General features: G+C 44.0%; 1 long non-coding RNA gene across 1 annotated transcript; it reads left to right on the forward strand.

The window, feature by feature from the left end:
- Positions 1-4,581: 4,581 nt before the first annotated feature.
- On the forward strand, positions 4,582-11,664 carry LOC132342856 (uncharacterized). The gene is made up of 2 exons (XR_009491408.1): positions 4,582-8,069; positions 8,285-11,664. It is a non-coding gene; the product is annotated as an uncharacterized lncRNA (long non-coding RNA).
- The last annotated feature ends 579 nt before the right edge of the window (positions 11,665-12,243 follow it).

The raw sequence follows: 12,243 nt of genomic DNA on the forward strand, positions 1-12,243 counted from the left end.
TCAAGGCTATGGTTTTTCCTGTGGTCATGTATGGATGTGAGAGTTGGACTGTGAAGAAGGCTGAGCGCCGAAGAATTGATGCTTTTGAACTGTGATGTTGGAGAAGAATCTTGAGAGTCCCTTGGACTGCAAGGAGATCCAACCAGTCCATTCTGAAGGAGATCAGCCCTGAGATTTCTTTGGAAGGAATGATGCTAAAGCTGAAAATCCAGTACTTTGGCCACCTCATGTGAAGAGTTGACTCATTGGAAAAGACTCTGTTGCTGGGAGGGATTGGGGGCAGGAGGAGAAGGGGACGACAGATGAAGAGATGGCTGGATGGCATCACTGACTCGATGGACGTGAGTCTAAGTGAACTCCGGGAGCTGGTGATGGACAGGGAGGCCTGGCGTGCTGCGATTCATGGGGTCACAAAGAGTCGGACACGCCTGAGTGACTGATCTGATCTTATTAAACACAGCCAAGACTAATTTGCTTTTAATATGTTTGGTCTGTTGACTGTAGATGTCATAGGTCTGTCATCAGTTTTTGTTGAGGTGGATTTTTTCTTCTAGAGTTCCCACTATACTTTGAGATTTCTTTGAGACAGGCTTTTTATTTACCTGATAAGGTTGTTCCGGATGTCTGGCTCTAGGTGAATGATTACACCATCGTGGTTATCCGAGTCATGAAGATCTTTTTTGTACAGTTCTTGTGTGTATTGTTGCCACCTCTTCTTAATATCGTCTGCATCTGTTAGGTCCATAGAATTTCTGTCCTTTATTGTGCCCATCTTTGCATGACATGTTCCCTTGGTATCTCTAATTTTCTTGAAGAGATCTCTAGTCTTTCCCATTCTATTGTTTTCCTCTATTTCTTTGCATTGATCACCAAGGAAGCCTGTCTTATCTCACCTTGCTGTTCTTCGAAATTCTGCATTTAAATGGGTATATCTTCATGACCCAGACAACCATGATGGTGTGATCACTCACCTAGAGCCATCTTGGAATGCGAAGTCAAGTGGGCCTTAGGAAGCATCACTACAAACAAAGCTAGTGGAGGTGATAGAATTCCAGTTAAGCTATTTCAAATCCAAAAAGATGATGCTGTGAAAGTGCTCTACTCAATATGCCAGCAAATTTCAAAAACCCAGCAGTAACCACAGGACTGGAAAAGGTCAATTTTCATTCCAATTCCCAAGAAAGGCAATGCCAAAGAATGTTCAAACTAGCGCACAATTGTACTCATCTCAATCGCTAGCAAAGTCATTATCAAAATTCTCCAAGCCAGGATTCAACAGTACGTGAACCAAGAACTTCCATATGTTGAAGCTGGATTTAGAAAAGGCAGAGGAACCAGAGATGAAATTGCCAGCATCCGTTGAATCATGGAAAAAGCTAGAGAGTTCCAGAAAAACATCTACTTCTGCTTTATTGAGTATGCCAAAGCCTTTGACTGTGTGGATCACAGGAAACTGTGGAAAATTCTGAAAGAGATGGGAATATCAGACCACCTTACCTACCTCCTGAGAAATCTGTATGCAGATGAAGAAGCAGCAGTTAGAACCGGACATGGAACAACAGACTGGTTCCAAATTGGGAAAGGAGCCTGGCGTGCTTCAGTCCATGGGGTTGGAAAGAGTCAGACACGACTGAGCAACTGAACTGAACCGATTAACATAATAGTGAATATTTCCCAGTTTACAAGAGCCTGAAACTCATATAGTTTACTTTTTCTTGAATTCAGAATCGCTTGATTTATAAACGCTTACTTTAGTGTATGTGTTTTAGTCGCTCAGTTGTGTCTGACTCTTTGCAACCCAATGGACTGTAGCCCACCAGGCTCCTCTGTCCACGGAATTCTCCAGGCAAGAATACTGGAGTGGGTAGCCATTCTCTTCTCCAGGGGATCTTCCCGACCCAGGGATTGAACTTGGCTCTTCTGCATTGTGGGCAGATTCTTTTCCATCTGAGCCACCAGTGAAGCCCTACTTTTCTTTCAGTTCACATCAGTTTAGTCTCTCAGTCATGTCCGCCTCTTTGCAACCCATGAATCGCAGCACGCCAGGCCTCCCTGTCCATCACCAACTCCCAGAGTTCACTCAGACTCACGTCCATCGAGTCAGTGATGCTATCCAGCCATCTCATCCTCTGTCATCTCCTTCTCCTCCTGCCCCCAATTCCTCCAAACATCAGAGTCTTTTCCAATGAGTCAACTCTTTGCATGAGGTGGCCAAAGTACTGGATTTTCAGCTTTAGCATCATTCCTTCCAAAGAAATCCCAGGGCTGATCTTCAGAATGGACTGGTTGGATCTCCTTGCAGTCCAAAGGACTCTCAAGAGTCTTTTCCAACACCACAGTTCAAAAGCATCAATTCTTCGGTGCTCAGCCTTCTTCACAGTCCAACTCTCACATCCATACATGACCACAGGAAAAACCATAGCCTTGACTAGACGAACCTTTGTTGGCAAAGTAATGTCTCTGCTTTTGAATATGCTATCTATGTTGGTCATAACTTTCCTTCCAAGGAGTAAGCGTCTTTTAATTTCATGGCTGCAGTCACCATCTGTAGTGATTTTGGAGCCCAGAAAAATAAAGTCTGGCACTGTTTCCACTGTTTCCCCATCTATTTCCCATGAAGTGGTGGGACCAGATGCCATAATCTTAATTTTCTGAATGTTGAGCTTTAATCCAACTTTTTCACTCTCCACTTTCACTTTCATCAAGAGGCTTTTGCGTTCCTCTTCACTTTCTGCCATAAGGGTGGTGTCATCTGCATAGCTGAGGTTATTGATATTTCTCCCGGCAATCTTGATTCCAGCTTGTGTTTCTTCCACTTCAGCATTTCTCATGGTGTACTCTGCATAGAAGTTAAATGAACAGGGTGACAATATATAGCCTTGATGAACTCCTTTTCCTATTTGGAACCAGTCTGTTGTTCCATGTCCAGTTCTAACTGTTGCTTCCTGACCTGCATACAGATTTCTCAAGAGGCAGGTCAGGTGGTCTGGTATTCCCATCTCTTTAAGAATTTTCCACAGTTTATTGTGATCCACACAGTCAAAGGCTTTGGCATAGTCAAAAAAGCAGAAATAGATGTTTTTCTGGAACTCTCTTGCTTTTTCCATGATCCAGCAGATGTTGGCAACTTGATCTCTGGTTCCTCTGCCTTTTCTAAAACCAGCTGTAACATCTGGAAGTTCACGGTTCATGTATTGCTGAAGCCTGGCTTGGAGAATTTTGAGCATTTCTTTACTAGCCTGTGAGATGAGTGCAATTGTTCGGTAGTTGAGCACTGTTTTGCATTGCTTTTCTCTGGGATTGGAATGAAAATTGACCTTTTCCAGTCCTGTGGCCACTGCTGAGTTTTCCAAATTTGCTGGCATATTGAGTGCAGCACTTTCACAGCATCATCTTTCAGGATTTGAAAGAGCTCAACTGGAATTCCATCACCTCCACTAGCTTTGTTCATAGTGCTGCTTTCTAAGGCCCACTTGACTTCATATTCCAGGATGTCTGGCTCTAGGTCAGTGATCACACCATCGTGATTATCTGGGTTGTGAATATCTTTTTTGTACAGTTCTTCTGTGTATTCTTGCCACTTCTTCTTAACATCTTCTGCTTCCGTTAGGTCCATACCATTTCTGTCCTTTATCAAGCCCATCTTTGCATGAAATGTTCCCTTGGAATCTCTAATTTTTTTCAAGAGATCTCTGGTCTTTCCTATTCTGTTTTTTTCCCCCTATTTCTTTGCATTGATCGCTGAGGAAGGCTTTCTTATCTCTTCTTGCTATTCTTTGGAACTCAGCATTCAGATATTTATATCTTTCCTTTTCTCCTTTGCTTTTCACTTCTCTTCTTTCCACAGCTATTTGTAAAGCCTCCCCAGACAGCTATTTTGCTTTTTTTCATTTCTTTTCCTTGGGGATGGTCTTGATCCCTGTCTCCTATACAATGTCACGAACCTCAGTCCATAGTTCATCAGGTACTCCATCAGATCTACACCCTTAAATCTTCTCACTTCCACTGTATAATCATAAGGGATTTGATTTAGGTCATACCTGAATGGTCTAGTGGTTTTCCCTACTTTCTTCAATTTAAGTCTGTATTTGGTAACAAAGAGTTCATGATCTGAGCCACAGTCAGCTCCTGGTCTTGTTTTTGTTGACTGTTTAGAGCTTCTCCATCTTTGGCTGCAATGAATATAATCAATTAAATAGAGCTCATTGAGAAATTAACCTCAACAATATTAACCAAATCAAAGACACACACTGAGACATGCATATATCTGGACAGACAGAGATCCCATAGTTTTCCACTTGAGATTTAAAATATCTCTTTGCCCCCTTTTCCCCTTGGCTTGAAGTTCTACTAATTAGCTCTCAGCTGGAGTCTCAGACAGAGTGGGCTGTGTATCTCAAGGACATGAAAAGAGTTAACTTCAGTTTTTTTTCCTAGGAATGTTTTTGCTTCTCAGGCAGGGTCAGAACTTGAAAAACAAAGTATCTTAACAAGCTAGCTTTTTCCTAATTGCACGTGCAAAAAGAAATAGTTTTGCAATTTCAAAAAGATTTCATTTTAGCCAGTTTTTTTTTTTTTTTTTCTGGATTCTAAGAATATCATGGCTATATTGTCTTTTTCCTTTCTGTGGTAATGGACTTGTAGCTTAAATTTTTAAATTGGAGAGTGTTCAAATTCACATAGGCTCTGGTCACAGGTGCAGATTGACTGATAAGGTGTTGTCCCAGCAGGGATTGTTCCTCTGGGATGGCGGGGTCTTGGTTTGATTAGAAGAATCTGAAGGAGTAGGAGAACTTGCAGGAATAGGGGAAGCTTGGTTCTGTTCCCACTTCCTTCTCTCCCACCCCACTGCCCCAAGAGACAGGAGGAGTTAGAAGGGGATTCTTTAGAATTTTAGAAGAGTTTTTTCCAGGCTTTTGATTATAGGAAAAACTGCTGGACCAGGAGATCTGGTGGAGGGAGAGACAGAGGGGGATGAGGGGATAGGGCAGCAGCAGAAAGACATATGTGGCGTGAGCCCCTTAGATCTGGAATCTGACTGAGTCCCATAAATTTTTGAGCATATGGAACATCAAAAGGGACGAAATTGGAGGATTGTGTTGTAATTTAGTGGGCCACGAGGAAGCCATTTTTCTTGGTTCCTCAATTTGTACTGGCTCCAAGTTTTGTTGCAAAAGAAAGTGACCCTTTTCTTCTTAAGATTTTCAGGGTCAGATTTTTTTCCCAGTTCTTCAGAATACAGCCTAGAGGTGAGTCTGAGGGAGGGTCTCAAGACATACCTGAGCCCATTTTTATAATGGGGTACCGAGAATTCACTGGCCACAGAAGGCGTTCCCGCTGTCCCAATGAAGGCTCTGTGTGTGACGAGGCACCATGTGGCTAACGGCACAAATGGCCGACCATCCCAGCAACTGCGTCCGACAGTGAGAGATCACCTCTGAATGTGTGACCGCGAGTGGCACAAAACCGCGTGGCTAGGCACCAGCCTAGGCCCAAACCGCGGAAAACACCTGGTGACTAGGGCCGGAAAGGACGGAGAGAGTGTTCCCGGAACAACCGTGACTCGCCTTCTGAGGATCCTCTGACACGTGCAAGGCATTCTTTGGGATGATTCAGAGGCTGCTCCTAGGCCCCTGTAAATTAAATCATGACAGAGGGAGGGAAAGTGAAAGAGACAGAGAAGAGAAGCTGAGGGGTAATGTGCTGTTTACACCGGCTAGGAGGTGGTGGCCTGGGCAATGGGCTCAGTGTCTTGCTTGAACCAATATGGCACATACAGTGCATGGAAGTTGTCTTAGGGGCAGAAGCTCTGATAGCCTATCTGTTCCATGACTCCCTTTATTCTGCCACGGGTGTCTTCTAGCGGCAGGCACCCTAGTGGCTTTTAAAGGCCTGACCCATGCCAACACAATATTGATTTGCCTAGTCCTCAGTTGGAAAGGAGTGAAAAAGAGAGACCCTCACCCATTTGGGCGACAACTGCTGGGGCACAGCGAGCAGTGGGGCCTTCGGGACACACCAGAGGGTGACGCTGGCCAGAGATCCTCAGTTGCTTCCACAGCCACTTGCCTGTTCTCAGAGGGCCCAAGGAAGAAGGAAAGAGGAAAGGAGACTGGGGGAGGGTCCCCTGAGAGCAATCCCCACAGGCCACCAGATGTTGAGGCAGTATGAGCATGGGTTGGAAAAGAATTTCCAGACCAGAGCACTTGAGAAGGGAGTGAGTTTACTAAGAACAAAGAGCAGAGAGAGAGTGGGCACTGCGAACGCAGCTGGCTGTCAACTCCTGACAGACCAGGAGAGTTGACAGTGTTCATGAGTGTTCATGAGCCAGCTTTTATACCAAGACAAAGAAAATTCCTGCCGGAAGGTTGGCATTAGGTGATTGGTTGGGATGCTATAGGGTGTTTACTGGAGTGGGCATCTTTGCTTAATTGGGAGTCCGGAGGGTTGTTAGTGATTATCAGGGCCTTTTGACAAGGCTACAAAGGGGCTTAGTCAGCTTTGGCGGTGACCTTGGTTCTGGGCTCTGCTTCTGTGGCCTTGGTGCAAGACCTCACACATGTGACCTGGGGCAGCACTCAGCAAGTTCCTCTTTTTAAAATATTTATTTATGCATTCGGCTGTGGTGGGACTTAGTTGTGGCACACAGGCTCTAAAGCTCGCAGGCCCAGTAGTTGCAGCACGCAAGCTTAGTTGCTCCAGCGTGTGGGATCTTAGTTCCTCGACCAGGGATCTAACCCATGTCCCCTGCATTGCAAGACTGATTCTCAACCACTGGACCACCAAGGAAGTCCCACAGAGGAAGTTTCTGATGCACCTCGGAGTGTCCCGTTAATGCCTAATCTCAATGTTGATTCTAAACCAAGTCTTACCCCAGAGAAGGCTGAGAACCTTTTCTGCCTGCTGTTCCACTCCCCATTGGAATCATCTGGATAATTGCCAGCAGTTGTCCTTAGTCAGGGGCTTCCCAGGTGGTGCAGTGGTAAAGAATCCCCCGCCAATGGAAGGAAACTCAGGAGATGTCGTTTCAATCCCTGGGTCGAGAAGATCCCCTAGAGAAGGAAATGGCCACCCACTCCAGTTTTCTTGCCTGGGAAATCCCATGGACAGAGGAGCCTGACAGGCCACAGTCCATGGGGTCACACAGACAGAGGAGCCTGGCAGGCTACTTTGTGTAAGAAACACACACACACTCTCTGCCTGTCTCTGTCTCTTTCTCCGTGTGTGTCTCTCACTGTATCTCTCTCTTTCTGTTTCTTTCTCTCTGTCTCACTGTCTCTCTCTCTCCCTCTGTCTTTCTCTTCTGATCTGAGGAGGAGGAGGACTGTGCCTAGGAAAACATTCGCTTCTCATTGGAGACGCAGCAGATGCTCTGTGCAGACGCTGCTGTTGTCTCTGATGCTGCAGCTGGTGTGGTGATGGCATCTCTGTGGGCAGAGCGGGTCTCAGGACCCAGTCCCTGTTACTACAGACTCAGGAGCCCCTGGTCCATCCTGAGTAACTCTTACCTGCACAGAACTCTGGAGCAAAGAGCCAGAGTCAGGTGAGTGCTTCTTTATGCTCCACCGCTAAGCAAAAGAGAGAGGGGGTCTCCAACAGGAGAGAACATTGGAGCTGTGTTTGGGCTGACATTGGGCAGGACACGTGCTGACCCTGCCCCCTGAGCACACCCCAGCTCCGGCTGGATGGAGGGATGATTGGGGAGCAGATCGTGGGGTTTCCAGTGGGGCTTTACTGAGCAAAAATTCAAGTGAGAGATTTTTTTTTTTTTTTTTTTTGCTAACATAAAAGGTTTTATGGGATTTATTGAAGGTACCATGTAAAACCTAGCTTTCTGGAGTCCCTGGGAATTTGCAGGTAATTATAATTCAGAGGAGAGCTCAAAATGAATGAATGTTTGTATTTCCTCTGTCGTGAGAGATGCTGGGGAAGAGAAGGAGGGGCGGCTCCCTGTGTGCAGAGACGGAGGGCAGAGCATCTGTGAGTGGGTAAGGAGAGCAGTGCTCATCCTCACATGGCTCTCAGCGTATTAGGAAGACAGTGGACAAAGGAGTAAAAAACAAAACAAAGTATGAATTTTGTTTTGAGACTAACAGAGCGGCTTGGTCTGTTGATTGGTCGTGCTGATTGAGGATGACCAGCAGGTGTGTCTGGGCAGGTGAAGCCCGCTGGGCTGGAGTGGGAGAAGGAGCGAGGAGAGTGAAGTGGTGGGAGGGGGGTTCCAGGAGGAGGGAGAATGTGAATCGCTGGGATGAAACCAAAACGTGTTTCCTGCTTTTTCGAGGGCAATTAATTCAGCTGGATCTAGAGAGGAACGGAAGACAGGATGGAAGTGAGCTGCTGAAAGTCTTAGGTGCCTGACGGAAGGTTGTCCTCCCACGTGTCCCTACCAGTCGTAAGTAATGAAACATTTTCTTCTGAAAGAGGAAAAAAACTCTTGGTTTCACTGATCTGTTTTATTAGTTCTCTGGTCTTTATTTCATTTACTTCTGCTCTGATTTTTAGTATTCCTTTCCTTCTGCTAACTTTAGGCTCATTTCTTCTCTTATAGTTCCTTGAAGAATAAAGTTAGCTTGTTAAGTATAAAGTTAATTTGTTAACAAGTTAGCTTGTTAATTTTCCTTTAAAAAATGTTATTTATTTTAAATTTTAGGGGAAAAACCTCCAAACTTCTCATTGTCAGTAAATAGAGACAAAGCATGTAATACAGGGCTAAAATAATACCCACAGAACCTTAATTTGTCTAGAAATAAGTAACAGTAAAGTGCTGTTTTCTTTGTGGACTTTCTCCCCAAAAACCTAATTAGTTCACCTTGAAAAATGTTTTGTGTTCTAATTTGTATTTATGTTGGAGCTCTATATAAGAAAGATCTTGCTGTTTTTGAAAACTTAAAAAACAAGTTTAATATGTAGTCAGTTTTTACTGTAGTGGTCAGTTCTGTTAGATATATTCTTATTGTTATGCTATAGAGCAGCAGGCTCCAACATTTTGGGGCCTGGATTTGTGGAAGGCAATTTTTCCAGGGACTGGGGAGGGGGATGTTTCTGGATGATTCAAGTGCATTCATAACAACAACTGGAAAAACTGTGCTGATGGGCACTTAATATTCAACAAGTAAATTCACTTAATTTTTACCATTCTGAGGGCTTTCTTTCTTTCTTTTTTTTTTTTTCCTGTTTATGGCTCCCCTTGCTGAGCAAATGCTTTTAAAGTCAACGAGGCCCCATTTGTTTAGTTTAGTTTTCCATTACTCTAAGAGGTAGACCAAAAAAAGTTGTGATTTCTGTCAAAGCATATTATACCTATATTTTCCTCAAGAGATTTGGATTACTGGCCGTCTATTCAGCTCTTTAATCAATGTGGAGTTTCTTTTTCTCTCTGGAGTGTCTTAATTTCATTCACTTTTTACTTGAGGAACCTCCCGGCTGTTCTGTGTGCTGGCTGTTAACAATCGACATTGCCAGCACCACTGTAGGAGGGTTCCCTTCTCTCCACAACCTCCCCAGCATTTATTGGTTTTAGACCTTTTGCCGATGTCCATTCTAACCTGTGTGAGGTGATACCTCATTGTAGTTTTGATTTGCATTTCTCTTAAGATTTCACAATGTTGAAATATGTCCATGTGATTTTTTAGAAAACAGTGAGAGTCAAACTGACCTCCCGAGATCGTCCTCTTGACAGTCTGCTCTGTTTTGAGTTCTTTCTCCGTTACCAACCCAGGGACATTTGTTGAGGGCTGGTGTATTTTACTGACAGCCCCACAGACGTGGTGAATATTAAGTGCCTATGAGAACAGGTCTTTCAGTTGTTGTTACCAACAGTGGCCACAAGGCGGCAGCACTTCTTAATGCTCCACTGTTTTTCTTTTGCAATTTAGCGTCTGTTTTCTATTGGAGAAGAGCTGATTTCCAACGTTGTGTTTGTTATAGGTATACAGGAACTTGATTTAGTTATATATGAACGTTTATCTGGTTTTTTTCAGATTCTTTTCCCATATCGGTTCCTTCCATGTGTTCCGTAGACTTCTGTGTGCTAGTCACTAGGTCCTTTTGGATTCTCTAGTTGATAAGTACTCAGTTCAGTTCAGTCGCTCAGTTGTGTCCGACTCTTTGCGACCCCATGAATCGCAGCACGCCAGGCCTCCCAGTACTATGTGTATGTTAATCCCAACCTCTTAATGTCTCCCTTCCCCTACCTTTTTAAAAAATAAAAAATAACTATAAGTGGGTTTTCTAAGCCTGTGAGTTTGTTTCTGTTTATAAATTAGTTCGTTTGAATGAAATGACAGATTCCACCTGTAAGTGACCAGACATTTCTCTTTCCCTCTCTGACAGACTTCACCCAATATGATAAGTCTCTTGATCCATCCACGCTGCGGCCAATGGCGTATTTTCGTTCTTTTTGAGGGCTGAGTGTATTCCAGTGTACAGAGGAGTAGTTACTCTTCATTTCTCTATGGATGGACATTTTGGTTGATGCTGTGTCTTTGATATTGTCAATAGGGCTGCCCTGAAAAGAGGGATGCACGTGTCATTTAAAATTAATCTTCCTTCTGGATCTAAGGCAAGGAGTGGGCTTGCCAGATCACGTGGTAACTCTATAGTTAATGTTTAAAGGAACCTCCATACTGTTTTACTTCATGGCTGCACACCACCCATTTACTTCCCGGCCCAAAGTGTAGGATTCCCTGTTCCCTTCGCCTTCAGCAACATTTAATCTTTGTAGATCCTTGAGAAGATGGACATTCTGAGGGGTGTGAGGTGATACCTTGTTGCCATTTTGATTTGCATTTCTCCAGTAATTAGTTATGCTGAGCATCTTTTTTGGTGCTTTATGGCTATCTGGATGCCTTCTTTGGACAAATGTCCATTTAGATCTTTGGCCCATTTTTCTGCTGGGTTGATTGTATTTTTGGTATTGAGCTGCATGAGCCGATTGCATGTTTTGGAGAGAAATTTCTTGTTTCTAAATTCAGTTGCAAACATTTTTTCCCCCTCATTCCCAGTTTTTTTTAAGTTTGGTTTACGGTTTCCCTTGCAATGCAAAAGCTTTTGAGGTTAGAGGCTCTTTTGTCGAGTTTTGTTTAGTTTTTCATTATTTTAACAGTGGATTTGTTAGGAGAAGCATGCTGACTGAAACCACCCACCCTGGCCAGGCACCATAGTAACTATTTGCATGAATTGTTTTACGACAGGAGGTCCTGGTAAGGAACATGGAACTTATAAGCCACCCCCAACCAGAAGAATTCAGGAAAGATCAAAAGGAGACACCTCATATCTGACCACATCCCAGAATCCTTCTTGCTGGCATCCATCTTGGCTGAACAAGGCATGCCTCACTAGGAAGGACTCTGGGTCAGAATGATTGGCTAAAGACAACCCGGACACTAATCCCATCACCATAACACCCGAGACCGCAAGCCTTGTGACAGAGCTGCTCTCCTGGGTTCCCTTACCCTCCTGCTCTCCAGCCGGGTGCCCTTTCCCAAGAAAATCTCTTGCTTTGTCAGCGCATGTGTCTCCTCAGACAATTCATTTCCAAGTATTAGACAAGAGCCCAGTTTCGTTCCCTGGGAGGGGTCCCCCTTCCTGCAACGGATCCAAAAGGGCTTGCTGCTGTTTATGTCAAAGTGTGTTTTCCCTATAAATCCCTCAAGAGGTTTAGAGTAATTGTCCCTCTGTTTAGCTCTTCAGTCATTTTCGAGTTATTTTTTTCTGTTGGGGGATAGGGAGTGTCATAATTTCATTCACTGTTCTCTTGTTTAAGGAGGCTCCACCCTCTCCTCTGTATGGACTTTTAACAATTTACATTGACAACATCAGTGCAAGAGAATTCCCTTTTCTCCAAAACTTACCAGCCTTTATTGTTTGTGGACTTTTTGACAAAGGTCATTTTGACCAGTGTGAGGTGATTCCTCATTGTAGTTTTGATTTGCATTTCTATACGATTTTAGTGTGTGGAGGCTTTTCATATGATTTAAAAAAAATAACAACAAAACAGTGTAAAACTGACCTGTGGAGATTGCCCTCTTGTCGTCTGCCCTCTTTTGAATTCTTTTTCCAGGACCTGCTTGAGGACATTTGTTGAGGACAGGTGTTTTTTTCCTTACATTCTCGCAGGCCTGGTGAAAACAAGTGTCCAAGTGAAAGTGAAAGCCGCTCAGTCGTGTCTGACTCTTTGCGACCCCATGGACTATACAGTCCATGGAATTCTCCAGGCCAGAATACTGGAGTGGGTAGCTG

This window comes from Bos taurus, chromosome 18, assembly GCF_002263795.3.
Source record: "Bos taurus isolate L1 Dominette 01449 registration number 42190680 breed Hereford chromosome 18, ARS-UCD2.0, whole genome shotgun sequence".
NCBI lineage: Eukaryota > Metazoa > Chordata > Mammalia > Artiodactyla > Bovidae > Bos > Bos taurus.